Source organism: Seriola aureovittata, chromosome 14, assembly GCF_021018895.1.
Source record: "Seriola aureovittata isolate HTS-2021-v1 ecotype China chromosome 14, ASM2101889v1, whole genome shotgun sequence".
In the NCBI taxonomy this organism is placed as follows: domain Eukaryota; kingdom Metazoa; phylum Chordata; class Actinopteri; order Carangiformes; family Carangidae; genus Seriola; species Seriola aureovittata.
Window position 1 is genome coordinate 2,747,855 of NC_079377.1, and position 23,255 is coordinate 2,771,109.

Sequence of the window (23,255 nt, forward strand, 5' to 3'; positions counted from 1 at the left end):
TATTAGTTGAAGTGTTTTTATTTTCTTCTATGCCTCGGCACCAACTACAGCCAGGGACGGAGGCATTATGATTTCCGGTTGTCCATCCGTCAGTACGCACATACATAAACCCGTCAATCCCATTCTCGTGAACGCGATACATATTCCTGTAAAAACAAGGATGTGACCTGAAACTAGTCTGAGTGGCGTGGGCAGTCAACCACGAGAAGGTAATTCAAGTTTAAATTTGTGCCAGATCCGGCACCGCCCAGATTGGGACCAGCACAACGGTCCGTCAGTCTGTAATTAATTAAAGTTTGGCACAAACATTCACTTGGCCTAAGGATGAATTGTATAGATTTTGGTGGTCAAATGTCAAAGGTCACTGTGACCTTACAAAACATGTTTTTGGCCATAACTCTCAAATTCTTTCACTAATTATGACAGTTTAACTCAAATGTCTATAAGGATCAAATGAAGGGATGGCATTTTATGTTCTGTTCAGTCTGTTTGTGGCCTTTAATGTAAGGACGGATGCACACTGAGACTTTGCTTCAGGTCACAGGCATGTACACACACACACACACACACACACACACACACATGTACACACACACACACACACACGTGTACACACACACACACACACAGGCATGTACACACACACACACACACATCTAACTTGTATGTTTTTCCCCGCAGCTGGTGGTTGTCCTACACTTTTTTTTTCATCCTGTTCCCCTCCTGTCAGTCTCTGTGGCTCACCTGAGCAGCTGCCACCACCAATGCTGAAAATGAGTCCGTCAGGGAGACACACACACACACACACACACACACACACACGCCCTATTAGCATCTCAAGATTGGCCATCCTGAGGGCCAGATGCCTGCGACCTCGCTGTGCCCCCTAAATGCAGAGTTATTGTGATTAAAGTATGATTGGCAGCGCTGGTTATTAATTCTAATCTTGGGCACATATGTGGGGTGGTGGGCAGGGGGCAGGCAGCGGTGTGTGCCAGGCGGATGCCACGCGGAGGCTAATTCACTGTGACATACTATCAGAGCACGGTCGCGAACACACTCCACGTTCCCTCGACGCACACACACCCTGCTTATAGGCTACACACACTTCTCTAATGCACATGAGAGGGGTTTCGAGGAAAAAAGGTTATCTTTTAACAACACACACACACACACACATTTCATGGTTACTTCAACACAAAAGTGGCATTTCCTGAAACCCATAAAGCACATCATTTGAAAGCAGAAGCAGCATGTGTTTAGAAAATCTTTTCCATCCCAAGACTCATAAAGGTCTCACATTTACCACTTAGAGGCAGAAACTCAAGTGATGGGTGATTTTGAAAATATATTTTCTTCCCTCAAGGTAAAAGCCTTGAAGGAAATGATGTCTCATCTGTCTTAATAAGTCTCTTCTCAGGTTAAGATGTCTTCTCCACGGCTGGAGTCAGCCTGAAATTACAGCAGGAAAGGACTGAGTCTGATCACTCATCAGGGTGATGTTGACATTACAGAGCATAACGAAAATAACAGCCGTTTAAAAAGCTCTAACCAGCATTACTTATATTAATTTACAACATAAAAAAACAGTTAATGATATTAAGTAAAACATTTCTGACACGAACACTGAGTAAATGCAACCAGAAACCACAAATACCACTTGTCAAAAATCAAATATGTTTTTCAAATGCAGCATGTGATCGGGCTTACAAATGGTTTAGAGTCAGATTTCAAGCAGACTGTTAGGGAAAACAGAAGAGTAGGTTCTCCTGTTTCTCCTGCAGAGGGCATTACAATATCACACAAGTTAAAGTGCACTCGTACCTTTCCTGGAGATGACATGGCCGCATAGAGACTGTCGTGTGCAAAAGTTTTGAGTACCGGTGGGAAAATTCATTTTTTCTTTGTTGATTTTTAAAGTGAAATGGGGTGGAAGCAACCACTGCAGTAAAAAGGAGCAAGTCTTCAAATGTTTAAACACTGTTACTGAATGGAAAAATTAAACAGTAATTGTGAAATGTGAAAAAGTTTGGCCAGCCTTCTTCTTAATAAATCTCAGAGCTTCATTAAGTCACTGGGCCTTCACTTGATGAACTTGTTCGGACGTGTCAGGCAGGTTAAGGAGCTCCTCTAAGCAACTGAGTGAGGATCGGAAAATCAAGCTCCCGGACTCCTACAAAGCAGGCAAGGCTGTAAAAAGGTATCGAAGCACTTCCAGAATGATATTTCCACTGTGCGTTAAATGTCGTTAAGAAATGTTAGTTAAGGGAAACTGTGAAAAGATCTGACTGACCAAGAAAACTTTCAGATAAACTGCAGAGCTGCTGGACAGAAAGGTAAAGCCTAACCCTGACGACTGGGAGGACATGCAGCAAAGTTTAACCGACACAGTGTGATACGCCACCGTGAACTACCTCAAGAAACACAAGCTGAAGTTAGAACAGCCCCAGACTAAAGTACTGAAAATGTGTGAGTAGATTGCAAACATGCTGTGTGTCTGTGTGTGTGTGTGCGCTAAAAAACGCTGCATGGGTCGTATTAACTGCTTTTCTTCTTCTGCGTACAGCTGTATGGTGTGGCGGGCAGCATGTGCAATCATCAGTACAGCGGTAGGTCAACGGGTGTCAGCGGATTCACTCCTATGTACGCTTGGAGTCCCTGACTCTTTTAAACGACATGAGGAAGTTGTTCAAGCTCTCTTAATGCTGGCGACGAAAGCCATCATGGTGAAGTGGGCTCGGGACAAACCCCACTTTATCTCCCTGTGGAAATCTCTGATCTCTGAGGTTGTGACTCTGGAAAAAATAGGACGTTACATCGATGGAAGAACTGATCTGACAATTCATCATTCGACCACTCTGTATTGTTTCTCTTGTAATGTAAGTGCTGTGCCTTTTATCTCCTCTCATTTATATACCAGTCCTGTAACATTACATTATGTTTTGTTTTGTATGTTTATTTAAAAAAAAAAAACCTATATAGGTTTAAGTGTACACTTTATTTTGAATATTTTCACCATATTTTCCTTTGGAGCTACATTTTTTCAACCACTGTTCTACCATATTCCTACGCACATGCGCACCTACGCTTAGCTCTGTCTGACTCAAACAGCTGATCAGTGGAGTGATACAGTGGTTACCAAACAGTTAAGATAGGACCTGCAAGTTAGGAGGGTTCTGTAACACGACCCTGAACCCACGGTATTATTATTCTTCCTCATTTTTGCCTATTGATTGCTCAGTGTATGACCTACCCACTAAGTTCTACAGGCAACACCTTTAACACTGGTTTATATGAGGATAGAAAGCAGATGCATGTAGAAGCTTAAAGTCTGGCTGAAGTCTCCTCTAAAATAACCCCCCCCCCCCCAATTCGCTCTTTCCTCTTCTCCCCACTCTTCATCTGCACATCTAGAGGTGTAATTTGAAATACGCACGCACACACACACACACACACATACAGTATATATCAGCATGGACACACATTACCTCCTGTGTCATTACTATAATGTTATTTTTATGCGAATTTAAGCCTGAAAATAGGCAGGGGAGGACAGAAATGAAAAGCAAAAGCACTGTGAAAAAAGCTCAAAGCCAAAGGGACACAATGCCCAAGGAGCAGCAATCTTTCATTTATTCAATTAGCTAACGAGGCAAGGGATCCAGACACCGACAGAGGATTGATGGTGGTGAAGAACTTCTCTCAGCAAGCAGTGCTTACTAAGGACTTTTACTCTTGTCTCTCTTTGCTCCTCTGCCTCTCCCTTTATTCAGGAGGAAAGTTCACCAGAGGAAAAGCTGAAGGGAGGAGACCTTGAAGATGACCTTGAGCAGCTGGGGTCTGTCTCAGAGGAAAACAAAAACAGAGGCATGTTTTAATTGTTCTGATATTATGTTTTCTGCTTTTTGTTATAAAATTATCAGGTGATAATTCTCTGTAGGTTTTGTCACAGACAGACATTATATTATACTTATACTATTTATCAATGCAAGCTAAACCTACTGATTATACACATTGTCACAATCTGTTCATGCAGTTTGTTTGTTTCTAATCACCTATCACCGATGTGTGAGCTCCCTTTTTTCTGAACCTTGAGCCAGACAAATGACAAATACCTGCTGTTGAAAACAGATTTGTCTGAGTAAGATATAATGACTCGATGTGTTTTGCATGTCCAAAAGCATATGAAATGTCACTGCACACAGACCCATGACAGAAGCAACTAAATACAACTGAACACCTATGAACGCATCTTTATTATCCTGAGTCAAATATCTGGCAGCGTGAAAAAAAACAAACACATAAAAAGCAGATTCATCCATCACTGAAACTGAAAAAATAATATCAACTAGAAAAAATGACATACAGCAACAATAAAAATATGTGTCACCCTGTGTCATGAGATGATGACACTTAAAAAGTACTCTTTCTTGCAGGGATTTATGCTAACTATAGCTACAGCCAGATGACAGTTCGGTTAGCACAAAGACTGAAGGCAAGAGGAAAGAGCTAGTCTGTTTTTGTCCAAAACTACTCCTCTAAAGCTCATTAATTAACATGTATGTGCTTTGTCTAATGCATACACAAACAGGTGTTTTAACTGAGAGTAAAACCCTCATCTCGAGCCTTAAGCAGGTTCATTTTTTCCCTCTGCTTCCAGACTGCACGCTAAACTAAACTAAGCTAGGCCAAACTAAGCTAAGCTAATTGCCTCCTGGCTCCAGCTATATACTTAGCATGCAGACAAGAAGGCCAATAAGCTTCCTGGCTGACGAATGTCAAAAGCAGCTTTTTTTAGCCACAACCCAGTGCTTTGGGGGTGAAGTGTTCCCCCTTGGCCTGAGGTCATGCCCTGACATTCAGCTTGCCATTTCAGGAGGATGTCAGCTTTCAACGCTAGTAAAAGGACAGCGTTGCTGTCCTGTCAGCAGGAGGTGAACTCTGACCCCGTGGGGACACCATGATGGAGACTGGACTTGAGCTCCTACGAGTGTGTGAATTGAACTGTTGATGAAGAGTCTGAAGAATAGTTCATCTAGTCTTCAGTGTTGTTCAAGACCCGGAGACTTACACACACACACGCACACACACATACACACACACACACACACACACACACACACACACACACACACACACACACATTACCGGAGCCCATGACCTTGAGGGGTGTTAGATTTGGGTCAGGATCAGAGTCTCTCACAGCCCATCTGTGCTACTTTGGAAACAGGTCTTGAGAGGGAGAGGACACCTTTACTGGTGAGACAGAATGAACCAATAGGAAAACAATTAAAAAGTAATCACAGGATAGGGTTTGTCAGACTCTGTGAAAAAGAAAGACAGATCTGTGGACAACAAATAATTTTGAAACAGAAAAAGTAAGAGAAGAATTAGAAAAGATGAAGCAATTTTAACAAGAGACAGAGATAAGATATAAATGTAACATTTTTGACACTGTTGAAAACCTTTACTGGACATTCAAGTGTGTGTGTGTGTGTGTTTTGTATCCATGTGGGTGTGGGTGTCTGTGTCAGCAAGGGATGCTGGACGTTCATACCAGAGGCTGATCGACCAGGGTGGCATGGGGTGGCAGCTAGCACCCTTATTTTTGACAATCAAATTCAAAAATATATAAATGAAAGATTGTGGCTAGTTGGAAATTTACAACTGATCTGTCCGAGTGCAAGTGAAAGCAGCAAGAGATGATGCCACCCGTAGACTCCAAGGATCTATCCATAACCAACATGAGCTGTTCATGACTTTGCATGCATTCAGCAGCAGTCAGCAGAACATACAGTGAAAATTGGAATAATCAGACAAGGCAAGGCTAGTTCATATACGTTGTTTTCGGTTTTTGCTAGCTAGCAAATGTGGCTGAAGTCTTGTTAGCATTGATTATAAGTTTATTGTGCATGTTTAAATCTTATATATGCTAATAAAAGCTTGTGTTCACTTCACAGCTGTGGGGATGGGAGGAGATTGTGAGGGAATTTTTGCTTCTGAGCTCAGTGTCACTGACTGATTGAAGGTGAAAGGTCATCCTGAAGGCCCTAGCTCTGCCTGACACTGACAATGAACTAAATCTTGCAGGAGACGCACAGACGCCTCCTCCAGACACATCTGTGAGTTCTACTGATACTGCGGAAGCTACGGCAGATAATGCACGACCTTGGATGTGCAGCTACAAGTGGCTGGCATTCTACGCCCTGCACCTGGGCGTGCGTAAATCAAGTTCACTTGTTTATGGTTAACGAACCAATAGAATGTTCACACATCCCTCTCTTTCCACATTATACCAAATAAGGAGAGTAGATTATCTATGGCGTTCTTTTGAGCTACTTAAAGGAACGACAGAGACTCTCGTCAGAATTGAGGTGACATCATGCACATTTGCTTGTATTGATGATTCCTCCGTTCTCCTTGGCGGATCTCAATAAACATCTTCAGCGTAAGACATCCAGGGCTCCAGTGGTCTTTCCTTCTCACAAAACCTCAACCATCGATGATCAGATTTTCTCCCTAACAGAGATGTGATAGACATAAGCAGGTAGACAAAAACAGATTTTATCCCCATAAACAAACAAACTTGCCTTGCCACAATTTGGTGCCAGGAGCCACAAGAGGACACAGGGATGATCACAGACCAATTTCACCCACACGCCATCAGCTGTTCCTGCAGCGGCTCCCTCTGTTTGTTCCCGGCCCCGGCCGCTTTCTGTGCAGCCTTTCGTTTGTGAATATGGTGTTTATATGTAGGGCTCTACCTAGGAGCCATTTTAAACTATTAAAGAGCTTGCACTGACATCATTATAAACGCCACCTTTAGATACGGTTAAACAGATTTACTGGGTACTCAGGAAAATCACTGTTTTCCATCATGGAACATGATGTGTAGCTACATGACATGTAGGGGAGTACAGGGTTGGCTGTCACATTCATCAAAACTCACTCATGCTGTTATAAACTGTTGAAAAAAATTGAGGTCAGAGGTCACCTTCAAGGACATGTCTGGAGAAAGCACTTAGTCATTGCAGTGAATTGAAGGAATCTGAATGTTTTTCATGTCAAAATGTAAATATCCAACACTTTGGTTTCTCTTCTAGGTTTTTTTTACACAATAGGTTTATAGAAAATAATTATTACAATCAAAAAGTATGAAGGTATAATTTAAATTAATATAATATATTAAATAATATAATATATATATTAATAAGTATAATTTAAATGTTTAATTCTTAGCTATGCTACAACAGGTGGATGTTAGCATTAGCAAAAAATCTCAGTTGGGGATGGTTGTCACATTCTCTTCGGGGTTGGTTACATGTCACATGTGACACAAGCCCTTTGTTGGCATACACATGCACGGTGTGATATATCTACTCCTTTTTTTCCTTTTTAGATATAGAAATGGGAATTTTGTCAGGACAAGGGCCAAACTCCGCAAGATGTAATTCTGAGGGCGGTCAGAGAGGTGAAGCTGCTCAACAGAACCATCAGAGCCACTGCCAAGGGATTTCAGATTAATTACAGAACACTGGCAAAATACTGTAATAAAATAAGTCCATCAGAGGTTGCTGGAGATGCCAATCCCTGCCAGCATATCAAAAACCGTTTAGTTTTCAGTGAGGAGCAGGAAAGTCAGCTGGCAGAATACATCATGACGGCATCAGACATTTATTTTGGCCTCTCTCCTGTTGAAGTTCACAAACTTGCATACACATATGCAGTCCACCATGATATCCCTGCATGCACAAACTGGGCAGAGAAGGAAATAGCCGGGGCAGACTGGTTCTCTGGCTTTTTGAAGAGACATCCCTCTCTTTCAATCAGGCCCCTGGAGGCTACCAGCGTTTTGCCTGTGCCAGTGGCTTTAATAAGCACAATGTTGGCCAGTTCTTCAATAACCTGGAGGAGGTGATGGCAAGACACCAGTTTGAGCCCCAGTCCATCCAATATGGACGAAACTTGTATTTCCACTGTCCATAAACCCAACAAGGTGGTAGCCAGGTGGGATCTTTGTCATCTGCAGAGAGGGGAACCCTGGTCACCCTTTCCTGTGCTGTTTCTGCCACAGGGAACATTATTCCTCCCTAATCTACCATCTCCCAGAGTCAACTTTCATGACCATTATTTTCAACTGCGCCCCCACAGGAAGTGCAGGAGGGGCAAATCCTAGCGGCTGGATGAAGGAGGAGCATTTTGTGGCGCACACAAGGCGCAGCAGAGATAGACCATTTCTCCTGCTCCTTGACAACCACAACTCCCACCTATCAGTTGATGGATTCAACTATACCAAAGAGAATGGGGTTGTGATGCTATCATTCCCCCACATTGCTCCCACCGCCTGCAGCCTCTGGATTTGTCTGTCACTGGCCCATTAAAGAGGCACGTCAACACTTCCCTCAGCTGCCTGGATGTTGAGCGATCCAGCAAAAACCATGACCATTCATGACATCCCAAAAATTGTGGCTGCAGCCTTCCCTCTTGCCGTAAACATGGCCAACATTCAGTCAGGCTTCTGGGTGAGTGATATATACTAATAATGTACTTTTTTCTCTCTTTGATGAGTATCCAGTCTCTCAATGGCTCCGTGGAACGTCATAATAACATGACAGTGAAACAACAGTGAAGCTGTGTATACGTTTCAATCCCGTGGCACTCCAACGTTCAGTGATGGTTTGTTCGGTGAATGGAACTATAATAAATAACTGTGCGCAAAACTCAAACATGAAATAAAATGTGTAGGGTGCTGCTTCGTCATTCTATTATTGGTAAATATCACGACCGGCTCATCCATTTGTGCCCCGTTCTCCTCTGTCAATTCTCTAATATTGTATTTCTGTCAAGTGCACCTCTCACATGCGCCGGCCACAGGTTTTTTACCCCTTGTTAATAAACTCTCCTCAACCCATGGCAAGTAAACAGCTTCTCTACTTATTAATTCTATTTAGATTAAAAAAAGTAACTTTTGCTGACAGCTGATCAAATGTTTACTTAGAGTATAGTGGTTACCATGGCTACCTCAGCAGTTGGGGGATCCTGAGGCTTCAGGTTAGGCATCAGGTTAGGATGCCTGCTGGGCGCCTTCCTGGCATCCTAACCTGATGCCTCAATCACCTCAACTGTTTCCTCTGGACGCAAAGGAGCGGCGGCTCTCCTCCGAGCTCCCTCTGGATGTCAGAGCTCCTCACCCTCGTCTCTAAGGCTGAGCCCAGCAACCCGCAGAGGAAACTCATTTAAGATGCCTGTATGATATTTAATGTTGGGCTGTACTGACATATTTATTTTTCATTTTTTCAATAGTTGAAGTTATGAGGCTTTTTGGGCCTTAGCCAAGCACACATTCCCTTTCTCAACCAGCAAAGGAAACAAAAAGGTATTCATACACACACCGCTGCTTCTGCCAGGCAGGGAGGGTAAGGACTGTGAAGTGCCACATTTGAAAGAGAAAGGTACCATTGAAAGGATAGGACCGGGAAAGGAAAAGATCACATTTACAGGTTGAGTCTCATTTTTTCATTTATCTTTTTACACAAAGCTGTTGCTTCTAGTTTTGGTTGTGGACCTGGTACAGGTTCAGTGTAGAGGTAATGATATTGTTCATTTTAGTTCTGCTCACCAGATGAGCTTTTAGAGACACTGCTGCATCATTTTCCACATCTAAAGGAGTGTGGAGGGTTTTCAGCTCCTTTGATGCAGAGGGACAACAAGGGCCAAAGGTTTGGACACAATACCCTGACCGAAGGAGGGATATTCCCTTGAACATCTGACCACTGGAGCAGCTACGGTGACCACTTCAAAAATACATAAACTTGTCCTTGACATGTCTTTTAAATCTTTGGATATATCTCTTGATGATTAGCAAGTATATTTCTCTATCTGTCTCATTTACTGACATTTATTTATGTCTGTTTTGATGATATAATCTTCAGAAGCCTCCTCGGCTGATGGACCACTGACTGACTGACTGACTGACTGACTGACTGACTGTACTACTCAGAAAAAAATCTGTGTTAGAGAGATGGAACGCCACGGTGACCCCTGTGAAAAGTGAGCGATTTGTTAAATTAATACCTGGGGCATTTACCAATAATAACAATAACCTCTATAGTTTCATATATTGACCCTTTGGTTTAATACACATTACCCATAATGTACAGCTTTCTATAATTAGCAGCAGAGGGGTTCTACTTGCCTCACCTCCATTAGCATCCTTGAGAAGTAATACACCAGGATCTGATGTAAATCCATTCCTCATGCTGTATGCAGGGTTCTCAGGCAACATGCTTTATATCAGTTATAGAAATATACTTAATTGAGTATGATTCGAACATTTACTCTCAGTACAACATCACAGTCTCTTCTTTTAACACCTGCATATGCTACAATAGGTTTGTTGTTTTATACTTATTTGACTCATGATGTATATTTGACTTGCCTTTTGATATATTCTTTGAGTGCCTATGTGATATTAAATGTTGGCTTATGGTTCAAGTCGCGTCTTTTCTATATAGGCATGCCCCACCCCCCATGTGGTAGGATCAGGCACTGTTGTGCAGTTTGACTCTTATGCAATGCAACATCCAAGTAATTCACTGGCACCCGCAGGCTTCTTTACAGGGCCGCTGGTAAGAGCCATAGTTTGGGTTCAGAGGAGAGTAACAGCAACAGTTTGAGGTTTAGCTGGGACAGTGGAGGAGAGACACACTGAGAGACAGAACAGGGCTGCGGAGCGTAGTGTGTAGCTACATCCTCACGCCGTCGACAGTCTCCAGAAGTGCCTGACACTGAAGGTGTAGTCCTCGCAGCTTGATCTTTCTCAGCGCAGCCATCTTCATGTTTACAGTTATATGAAAATGAGACATTAAGCCTGCAATGTGCGTTTTGTGCTTGTGACACTGACCTCATGAGAGCGAATACATTTAAAGGAATGCAGATATCAAGCCTAACCTAACTGTGTGGCAAGATTATCTCTGAAGAGGACTGTGAAAAGGAGATATTGTTGTTTTGTAAATGGCAAGAAATTGATTGGACAAGCCCTTTGACCCCCAAACTGAAGGGTATATTATTGTTATCTTGTCTTTTGGTTAAGTCTTTCTCTATATGTATTTTAATTCAAATCAATGGTAATATTACACTGTCTTTTTAAGGAATAATGTCATTTGATTTCATAATAGGTGCCATCATCTAAGCATATTGAAGAACCACAGTGCGTGTGCTCGCACATGCAAAAGGAGTATGGCTCCTCGAGTGTGTGTTACTTTACTGGAGAGCACCTTATCCTCAAGGCCTTGGCTGAGATTGGGACATTGGACATTAATATCATCTGTGTGAACCAGAGTACACCGCTGTATTTGTTTCCGTTGTGCATGTTCTCAGAGAATAAGCAACAGCATTTCGAAATCGTTTGTCACTGTGAGTTGGCATCTAGCTGTAAAGGAAATATCACTTTTCTATATAAAACAAACCATATCTTAAACAGACGAGGAACAAAAATGACAACATCCATTTTTGTTATTAACATCACTTGAGTTTGAATCTACATTTTGTCATGTCCAGCTCTGCTTCTTAGGTCATGTTTTCATCGTCGGTCATGTCTAATTTTGGTATCACAAACTCCTGTTCTCCCCTCCCCCGGTGCCAGTTCGTCTTCGTCCTCTGTGTCAGGAGTTCCGGCCTTAGTGCTGCTAGTTAATTTGTGAATGACCTCGGCGCAGTAATTGACCTCACCTCTGTCTTCTCCCGTGTATCAGTCTGCCTTGTTGCTCTGCTGTGCACCGAACCTTGCTAATGAAGAGACTTTGATTCCTGAAAAAAAAAAAACCCCACCTAGTTGCCTTGTGGTTCATTTGGGTTAACATGGAAGCTAATGGGGACAAGGATCTTTTAAATACACAACACCACCTTCACATGAGCCGTTGAAGCTTTTAACATAGTTTTCTTTTGTCGACCTGCGGTTAATGTTACCTTTAACTGTAACTAAACTTCAGGTGCTGCCATAAAGGTAGTTGATGTGACCAGAAGCTACAGTCTGGACTCAACCATGACCTTTGTGATGTTTCACTGAAATAATTGCAATGCCAGATAAGCAACACTTCAGCACTGAATCAAGTATTTTTCAAGTGGTCGTAATGAATGAAGTCATGCCGGGGGGGGGGGTTCTCGATCTCCCTAACATCCAATATTACTTGTGGTCAGACCAAGTAAGACATCCAGTATCATGGTCATTGGGGAGACAGGACTCCAGATGGGTCCAGATGGAAGCCAACATTCCTGATCCGTTACCTTTGGATTCTCTCATATTTATAAACTTGAATAAAATAAGAACCATGATGGAGCGTTCTTTCACTGTATTCATCACACTTTTAGCCCGGAGCCAATGGATTAAGAAGATTGGATTCACTAATTGTAGTTCTACTAACATCCACTCTCCTGTCCATCAACATCCAGACTTGAACAAACACTTAACATCGATCATATGCAAACGGACAAATTTAAACATCAACAAAACAATTCAAACATTTGTTTCATGATCAAAATCCTATTAAAATCATTCATCAATTTAGAACTGAATACGGCATAACTAACACATTTTTAAAAAATATCTGCATATTCAAAACGTTGTCCGTTCACTTATATGAAGCAGAGGATATATAAAGTCCTCCATTACAATCAAAGGTCAAATTGGAGAATTTCATGATATTCTGTCTGGAGAAGGTCATTCATCTTTGCAACTGCCATTAAAGATTTGGGTCTCGGATAAACATTAGTGAAAGAATTCACTTCTCATTTACGAGTAACAAAATTAAGGAAGCAAATTTTGAGTTCTGCCTCCCTCCTATAAAGATGCAGCTGTTAGACAAGAGAAGGAACATTTATGCATCTCTTTTGGCAATGCAATCTGTTAAAAAGTTTCTGGCACTTAATTCACTTCTTCACTACATCAGTTTTGGAAATAATTGGAATATAAATTAAACCTTTGTTGCTATTTATTAAACTATATGCCTGGTTTTCAAATAGATTAAAACAATGCAGAATATTAATTACTATAACATACTAGCTAAGAAATGCATATTTCTAGTTTGTAAAAATGAATCGCCTCCACCTCCTGGACCAAATAGCTGAAGTTTTTACTTAAGAGAGATTAACTTGAGAGAAACCTATGACCTAAAACTTGTGGTTCCCATTATTTTCTTGCTTAGACAACCCTTCTAAATGTGATCACTAATGAATTGGATCATTTCTGGCACTGAGCTCCTAAAGATAAACAGTAGTAATGAAGGACATATGATATCATCGTTAATGACAACAGGGTCAATGTTTTTTTGTGTGTTTTGTTTATTTTCTTGTTTAACGTATACTTCAGTATGAATGTGTATAGATATGTGTATATGTACAGTATGTGTATGTGGGTGTAACGTGTGTACACAAAAAATATTGTCATCCATGTATGCCATTCAACGCTCATAGTTTTCTGTGTTTAATTTGTACAGCTGGTTGCGTGAAAGCAGGTCGTTGCTCTGTGTGTAGTGAGGGAGATACTCCGCATGTGTTCTTTGCAGTAAAAAGAGACAATGGAGAAAGAAAGCAGACTGATTAGGTGCGAGTTTGAGGTGAGCACCAAGAACCTGGTTATCACTCGGTGCTTACAGAGACAGGTTGTTAACGGCCACGCAACATGTCACATAATCAGAAACATGAATGTAGAATTGAGATGAGATAAAACAGCGTTCAGTCATGATTAAACGTCACAATTTGTTCTGCAGTTCCTGATATGTTTTTTAATTATTATGGCAATGATTTACATCCATACACAACCAGATGCATTACACCATCAACACACTGGATGCATTTCATTTTCAAAAAGATATTCAACACTTCAGTAACCTGTAAACTCTATGCGGTGATGCAGCCGGTGTGAAAACACGTGCTTCTTCGAAGCAGCCAGTGTGTTCCCACGTTATCCTCAACTCAACCTCTAAGGTCTGAGTGAGGATTTTGCACTTGGTGGCAGTATATGCCTTTTTCTCACATTTGTCACCTAACCAATAAGTCTGTAAATTAATAGATGAACAATAACACAGTTATGTGTTTTATGTCAAACAGCTTTTCAATTTTCATTTTAATGTTCTCAGTGTCCATTGGCATTACTTTCCATTAACCAGTTATATACATACTGTATTTACATTCCTGTTTCTGCTTTGAGTCTGAATATCCTGCAGCTTCACTCTGCGGTGTTTGACGTCCATCTTTCGCTCCGTGATATGTCTTAGAGTTCAAGCAGACTCCAGGGGTGACATACTTTAAAAATAGGTTGTTATTCTGTAAGAATAAATAAAAAGACAATTTGAGTGAACTGGACTTCAGGGGCTTTACTGTAAGGATGTTAACTGCCAACTAAATCAAATGCATCAATATAAATCACAGTGTAAAACAACATTACAAAATTAAAATCACACTAATATAAGTCCCACTATTTCCAAAATACAATAATACTATTCACTAGATATTTCCATTTACAATTAAGGCTAAACCCAATAAGCAGAAATATTCCATTATATAAAAAAAGGGTAAGCTTATAATAATGAATTCTACATAAAAAGGTATTTACAATGTTAATTCTAAATCATTTTACCACCTACAATTATGTAGGTATTATATAATTATTATATTATATCTGTCCCAATACAAATAATCAACTTATTCTCCTTTAAATATTAAATCCCAAAACAATCACATTTACAATGTTTCCATAATAAAATCTCCCTGTTCCTCTTTCTGCAGCACCGCAGCCTGTGCGCTCTCTGGTTGCTTAGCAGTGGTAAACTGTTGTAAACTGTGGTAAACTGTTGCGCTGTAATCGCAGTTAATCAGCTGTGACTCCAGCTCTAACAACAGAAACTACAACAAGTTAGCTAAACAATGATTAAAACTGTTGCAATTAAAATAATCAAATACACAAAATATAAAACCACAAAACACTGTAACATTAACTTGTACACACACACACATCTACCAGCGGAGCAGGACACCCCTGCCCCCCCCCGACAAACCCCAACAGACGTCACCTGACAACAACCACTCGCCTCCATTTGAAACATTAAGCTAACACTGACAGTTACGCATTTAACATGTATACAGAATAATCTAAAATACATAACAATACACAAAACAGACAACACTTATGACCGTTTTTACCCAATTTTACCCACCTGTAAGAATAAATGTAAAATAAATGAATGAGATCTTTAAAAATGAAATATATATACATGTAGCCTATAGATATAAAATAACACATTTAAAGAGCAACATATTAAACGAGTGGACGATTAAATACATATCCTATTTGCCACAAAGGCAACATGTAATGAATTATAAGACATTGTTGTCTTTAAATTCTGCATTTTATAACATTACAGCTGCCTTCGTTCCTTGTTTGTAGCATTTTATGCAGCTAACCAACTGCAGAGCTCGCAGTCTGCTTCCTGTTTACATCATCAAAGATAGGCCCACTGTACATGAAAACTCTGAGTGGCTTGACAAATAAAGGCACAGATCTATAACATTTTATAATGTTTAGGCAACTCAAATATTTTGGTTATGTTCAGGGAAAGATCATGTTAAAAAGAAAAACAATGTTGACCATCGGTAGCACACAGGATGTGAACCATGCTGTGTGGTGTCAAAGTACTGCCTACTCTTCTATCTTTGCTTCTGGGAAACAACAGTCAGTACTCAACCACCAGAGGTCACTTGTCAGGATTTGACATTTGTCATTTTGAGTTTTTGAACAAATGATGAATACTGTTGTTTCTCTGCTGCTGATCGTTTGCTTCCTTCATCCTTTGCTTGTCTCTGGCTCAATACGTTTTGCTCTTTTCCTCTTTCCTTTCCTCCTGTTCTCTTTCTCCTACTTTACCATTTCCTCTTCATCATCCTCACCCCCCCTTCACCTCCCTTATTTGTCATCCTTCTCTGTCTCTCTTCCTTCACACTCTTCCTTCTTTCTCCGATTTAGTTTAGTCTTTCATTCTCCCATACCATGTTCCGTCCTCTTTTTCCTCTCCTCCCCACCACCTCGTCGCTCCCTCCCTCCCTCCTCCTCTGTGGTCCTGCTGTGTTCCTTCTTTATTTACCACAGGAGCTGCTGGCTTTTCCAGCAGGCGTTGACGCATTAGGCTCTGATGGATAGGTATGCCAGTGGATGAGTGTGATAAACGGTGAGGTGATGGATAGATCTGCCGGGGTGGTGGAGGCATCACAAGGCAGTTTTGCTGCTTCGCAGCTACTCCCCAGGCAGCGGGAGGGCCTGAGGGCGGCCATTTTGTGCCAAGCCACGGGCCCCTAATGGAGGAGCCGGGGCCTAATGAGGCCAGATGATTAGACAGCATAAAGACGGGGGGTGGAGGGGGGCGGTAACCCGACTTCAGAAGAGGTAGTGTGGTGTTACTGAAGTAATTCAGCAACAGTACCTTCATTTACAACACACAGCCATCAGATGCCGTATAGTTGAATAATGCAGTGCTGTTTGTAGAGACATGAACCTGGAAAGCTTACACATCATGAGTGTAACATACTACCTGCATTATCACTGAATGCTGCCACTAATTATAAATCACTGAAGCAAAATTGTTGGATACCAATGTGATTCATACAGTACAAGGTTGAAATGGGTATTTTAGACCAGAGGCTTGACATTATTGTTGTTGTATGTACACACGTATAATGTGACGGGTTCACAATCATTACAGTCATTAAGCCTCATGAAATGGGGGAATTCATTGGGGCCGCACCAATAATATCAAACATGCTTGATATTTAGGAGTTAAACCTAGATTATGATTATATCTCTGTAAGGACAAGTCTACAGCGGTATATGTGTTGCCTGGCAACGATAAACATTCTAGCTCTTGAGGCTAACGTTAGCAGTTCAAATCTCACCTGCAGCTCTCACTGAAGAATGGATAACCTGTGTGGCCGTCTGTTGTTTTTTGTTAGTTTTTTTGTCAGCCTCGGCAGTCTTCACATCTGAAAGGATTTAATGTATCGGAGGGTATTGTGGGAAACATGTCCCCCACAATACCAACAACCAGCTTCATTTGAATAGACCTCCCAGCTACTTGTGCCTCTCCTGTAACCTGTGCACCATGCACCGTGCGCTTGGCACCAAAATACCGCAATTTCAATCACATAGCATCCAACCAAAGCTAATTTCAAAATCAGGAAACCCAAACTGTCTGAGCTTCGCTTACGCTGGTCATTGCACTGCCACGAAAACAGGCCCAAGTCTTTTTTTTGTCAAGCTGAGTTTAAACACGTCAGGTTCATGACTCAAGTCCGCTCATTTGCAAATAATTACAACATATGATTACAGAAATGATTGCTATAACCATGTGACCTGCCACCACGAAGGTGAAGGTTGGGTTGAATTACATTGTGGTCTCGTTTAAAAGAAAGTAACACTGACAGCTGGAAGTAGACAGGTGGCATCCTTTGTCAAAGTCAATTGCATTGGTGACACTCCCACTTTGTTGTCACTCACAAATAATAATTATTTGCACAGCTCTGTCAGGAAAATATCATTTCAGGAAGTGGAGTTAAAACATGTTTCCTTTCTCATCCTCCATATCCGTCTTTTTGTTTTCTGTCTATTTATGTTTTTGACAAATATTTCCAAGTCTTTCTCGCTCTTTTCCATGATGATGGATCATTTGGGCATGACACGTCATACTCGATTGGTCTTTACTGTAAAACCTCAGGAAAATCCCAATCCAAATGTTTCCAGAATATTTCTGTTTTGAGTTTTCATCTAATTGGTGGGTCTGTTTCCTCAAGTCTGATTAGAATTAAGTGTCCTGTGTCTAATATTCAATCACACTGTATCCAACCAAGTGCATTTAAAGACATATAAATCTATTTTCGTTCTAAAATACAATATCGTTTTTTATTTACTGAGATTTGAGTTAGTTGTGGTCTCACTCTGCATCCTCCCTGTGGCCCACTTCTCCTTCTCCTGTTGGTTGTATTGACGTCGGTTGTCCAGAAGAGATCGCTCTTGTCCTGCATTTGGGCTGACTCTCTGTCACTTCTCTGGGCCACAGACTGAGGAGGCCTGTCACTGTGTGTTTGTGCTTTTTTATGTTTTAATTGCAGAGGAATGAGAGAGTGAGAAATAAAAATGTCAACTTGTGCAGGTGGAGTGTCAGACTTGTGAATATTTGAACGCAGAACCTGAGACACACACCAGTCAGAGTGTCTGATCCAGGTAGACCAGCAGAAATAAGATTCTTCCCACTTCTAATCATATTGCACATTGAAGAGTAAAAGAAAGTGACCCATTCAAATGATGATCACTGGACCAGCAGAGCCTGACTGAGCTGTATTGTAAATGAATCTCCATCAATAAAACATCTTCAAGTAAGGTTGCAGGTAATCTAAAATTATTGAATCTTAATATGAATCGTAATATCTTGAGATGCTGGAGCAGATTTCCATACAAAAGTCATGCTCAGAGACACATTAATATAATTTAAGGCTCCATAAATCCAGCTGCTTTGTTTTGATGTAGAGACAACAAATTCTTAATAAACCTCCACCACTCTTTGGACACAAGTGTCAATCAACATGTTTTATACGTCTCCAATGCCGCCTATAAAAAGTCACTTTTCCAAACACTATGCTGATATCATTCCTACCACTATGGTTCACTTATGAGATTGAATGTTAATATCTAATAGCACTTCTTACATGTGACAGTCATAAACATGTCAGCCTCTGGACATTTAATGTGATGATAGCTCGGCTGCTGCTACAGGAAGCTACCATCAGCCTGCTGGATTTAGTATTCATCTTCTCAACCGGCCACTTTAGTAAATAAGCTAACCTTAACTCTTTAAGCATTATGTTGGACATTTTTCACTTGGCAGATTTTCAATTACAGTCCTCTACTTGTAGCTGCTGCAGCGTTAGGGGTCAGCTGCTTTGCTCAAGGGCACATTAACAGGATTCATTATGAAAGAAACCATTCAAAACTTGGGAGATACAAGAATATCGATACCAGTCTAATGTCTGTGTGTCTAATACAAAGCTGGAGCCGGACATAAACTTACATTAGCTTAGCTTAAAGACAGCTAGCCTGACCTTTCCAGATGTGTAAAAACACAAATTGTTGCCTTAGAGAGAGTTATGTGTTGGAACAACAGCCAGGCGTAGTGACTGTGCGCAGATTCCTAGAGTCTGAGGTTGCCAGGTTTGTTACCATGAGGAATGTGCAAAGACCTTTATTAAAACCAGTACTTTCTGGCAACCAATGCCGACACTATAACCGGAGATGAAACACAGAAGTCCTGGAGGGACAGATTGATGTCAAGAAATAGTTTCAGGGCATAACCACCTCTAAAACCACAATTTCCGATTTTCACAATTCAATTCTGTACAATTCTATTGTCACCAACTGTCATTTTCAGACTGTCCTGTAAAAAACAAGCTCATAGGTCATCTTTGCAGCAGGTTATTATGACCCATAGTTATGTTTTGTTGCTAGGCAACATCTAGTGGTCGTAGTAATGATGACAGGAACAAAGGGTAAAGTGCGGTGACGTAGTATAAAGAGAGAAAAAGTCCACGTCAGGAGGAGGTTGTGGTGGATGGATGAATATGACACAGGAGAGCGGTGTTCCATTCCCACGTGAAAGTAGCAGTTTATGTTGTTTCTATTATCCGTGACCGTTCAACAAAGTTAATCACGTTGTTATTATTGTAACCATGACAACAAAGATTGTCTAATATTGAGAGAGTACTTACTGTAACCCAAATCATAATCTTTTCCGAAACCTAACCGAGCCAAGACCGTTATTATAGTAACCATGGCGACAAAAGTAGGTTTGCCACTGTTGGTACAGTCCGTGTGTTTATTATTGTCACCATGACAACCAAGTTCCGGTACGCCTGCTGCTGTAGGGGCGCTAATTCAGGAGACACTCCTATGGGTCGTGTGTGAGGGTTAGAACAAACGACCTGTGTGGTTGTTCAGGTCGGAGGAGCTGTTGGTCATTTTTACAGTTCTGTACAATTAAAACAAATGAGATACAACATTAAAGTAGCTTTAGTAGACATTGGGTGTGGCAAAAGCTAAGCTAGCTGTTTCCTCCAGTCTTTATGCTAAGCTAGGCTAAAAAGCATCCAGTTACATTCTGAAAGAACACTCTGTCCCCTCTGGTTGCCTGGCAACGTCACATTAATTCACACATTATGGTGAAGACCCACTGGAAGCAAACAAGTTGCACATCATCGCCTCTGCCACTGTTCCCAATTAATGTGACTTTGTGTGTATAGGTTGCTTTAGCCAGTGGATCTTTGGGTGGGTTTTTTTTGATTAACTTTTCCATTCAGCTCATTTTCCATTTCCTGCTCCAAAAGATGGAGAATCACTGATCTTACCAGCAAGGAACATTCAAAAGGTGGAAATCAGCAACGATCAAGATCTTCTCCTCCACAGACACTCCTCAGGTAAATATTAAACTTCCTGTCACACTTCTACATCGCTTTTCTTGTATTTTCTGTCAAATCAATACAGTCTTTCACCAAAATACATCCTCATTTTCAATCTTATGCAAATTTTTGCATCACTGTACAGTCCTGCATCACCTGAATTCCCATATTGTCCTACAAAGCAAATTGCTTCCATCTGATTGAAAAGTGATTGAGGTGAGCCTTGCTGATCTTTGCTGAAAGAAAATCCCAGTTGCAAAATGTGTCACAAATATTTTTTATAGGTCAGGAATAGTGTTACTTATTCGGACGGACAGACAGACAGATAGATAGATAGATAGATAGATAGATAGATAGATAGATAGATAGATAGATAGATAGATAGATATATAGATAGATAGATAGATAGATAGATAGATAGATAGATAGATAGATACATAAATAGACACCTTTCGTTTATTTTTCTTGCTGTCTCATTTCCTTCTTTCCAGCATTTTTTCCTCTACAAACCCCTTCCCCCATTTGAGCACTTGAGCACTGAGAAGACATCCAGGCACACACATGGAGAGAAATGCTGTCACACGCAGACAGACACAGTGTGTGTGACGACGAGGTAACTTTTTGTGGCGGCTAGCTGTGAAGAGACCCGCCTAATTAAAAAGATCATGAATATTCATGAAACACTTGTACTTCTACAGCTAATTACATATGCAGAGAGGTTTGGTCGCCAGCGCTGGTGTGAGTGGTCTGATTCAACTCCGACACACTGACAACTCAATAAAACCCAAGCTGCAGTGTCTCAGTCTGTTGCCTATGTCACAACTCAAAAGATGTATATGTGTTAATGTGTTTATAAAAGCGGAACAATCTAACACAGAATTTAGGGTAAAATAAATCAAATGGATTTCTTATTACCTGAATATCCTGTTTTCAAATGACTCTCATGTGAGGGTTGTCTGTTTTGGAAACTGTCTTTTCTGTTTTTTTGATGATTTTTTAATGTAAATTTAATGTAATTTTACTTCACCAAAGATTACAATAAAGCATAGGATGGCTTTCTGGACTACTATTGAAAACCAATAAACCAAAATTGGACACCCTAAACCCCATGCAAACCTTAAGGGCCTCACATTGGGACCTCAAGTCACAGTAAGGGTATATTGGGCTAGTACCATACAGCATTAAGGCCTATTCACACAAGAAAGTGGACCAGCTAAGTTCATCTGTAAGTGGCTCCAGAAGCTTGAATATTTAGTGATTTTTTTGTTTAGCTGGCAAACTAATGACTTATTCACGTGATACATGAGTTTACATCAACATACAAGTCATAATTATGACTATGAAACATTATTTTGTTATACGTGACTTGGCATTTAAAGTACTACTCCACCGATTTAGCATTGTACTCCTGCAACATCGTTGGACAGTTTAAAAAAGCAGATCCAGAGATGTGTTTTTCACTGCATGCATTCTTCTTCATCTGCAAAACCTGGCCCCTCCTTGACCCACAATACAACTCAACCACTAACGGTTCTGTCAGAGATTTCGAGTGTGTTATGCTAGTAGCGGCTAATGTTGCCTGGAGTTTCAAGCAGCGATAAGGAGTGGGCTACTCAGGTCTTTCTAACTTCACACCCTCAGATTTCTTTCATTTTCAAACTTGTAGTCATCAGACTCAAGTGACATCCCTTATTTTCGCAGAGCTCCCTCTGGAGGCTTTATACAACTTTGTATGTGCAGTAGTATTCTCCAACACCTATAAACAGACTTTGATTTGTAAAATCATTGCCATTCTTATTCTGTCTTGTCTTGTCTTGATTTATTTGTTTTATTCATTTACTTTGTGTCTTATTACTCCGTAAAGCCGCCTCAGGTACCCTTTAAAAATCGAAATCATTATTATTATTATTATTATTAATAAAATTCCCCTTTTGTAAAATGAGATTGCCTGAAAATCAAACTATCATGAATGCTTCATTACTGTCTGAGTCCAATGTTTCAAGGTTAATTAAACCTAAATGTAATACTATATTATCAATACATAGTTTTTGATCCTCACACAACCAAATCTGCAGTTTTAGGCTAAAGTACATCTATCTTCAAACAGACACTTCATTCAAGACACATTTTTGTTGCATTGACTTGTCATTTCTGATAACCATGCCTCTTTTATAGAGCAGCACTTTGGATAATAGACTGCATCTTGTTTAATGGCGCAATCTTGCGAGCCAAAGTTGAATTTGAAGCGAAGGCTCAGATTTACTTCCCTTATCCTGGTGATTTTGTTAAATGAATTGATTTGGTCTGAAATAATTGATTAATTAATCTTTTAATTACTGTGTGACTGAACCTTTAGATAACTATATGTCCTGTGTGGGGGAAAAAAACATTCAAAAAGGAAGATGTTAGGCTCATTTATGACGTCATTGAACGAACTCAATTCCACAGCACAATTTTCTTGTTTCCTTTTATATCCACACAAATCACAGTTTAACTTTCAATTTCAAATGAATATGATCAAGAAAATTAAAAGATCACAAAGCTACACAAGACTTATTGCTGAGATTCATGGACACTGTCAACTTCTGTGAAAAAAACTGCAATAAATTACTCAGTAGATAATTGCTAAAGGGCAGATGATAAAGAAAAAAAAAAAAACAAAGGCAGGATTTAAATGGAGGAAAGAGATAGAGTAAAAAAAGAAAGAGTAACACCGAAACGATGGAGAAAGTGGTGATGGGAATTGCTGTGCAAATTCTGATAGG

The 23,255-nt window shown here is 40.5% G+C and overlaps 1 long non-coding RNA gene across 1 annotated transcript; it reads left to right on the top strand.

Moving 5' to 3' along the window:
- Positions 1-20,431: 20,431 nt before the first annotated feature.
- LOC130181055 (uncharacterized) lies at positions 20,432-21,091 on the top strand. The gene is made up of 3 exons (XR_008829517.1): positions 20,432-20,508; positions 20,636-20,706; positions 20,982-21,091. It is a non-coding gene; the product is annotated as an uncharacterized LOC130181055 (long non-coding RNA).
- Positions 21,092-23,255: the final 2,164 nt, after the last annotated feature.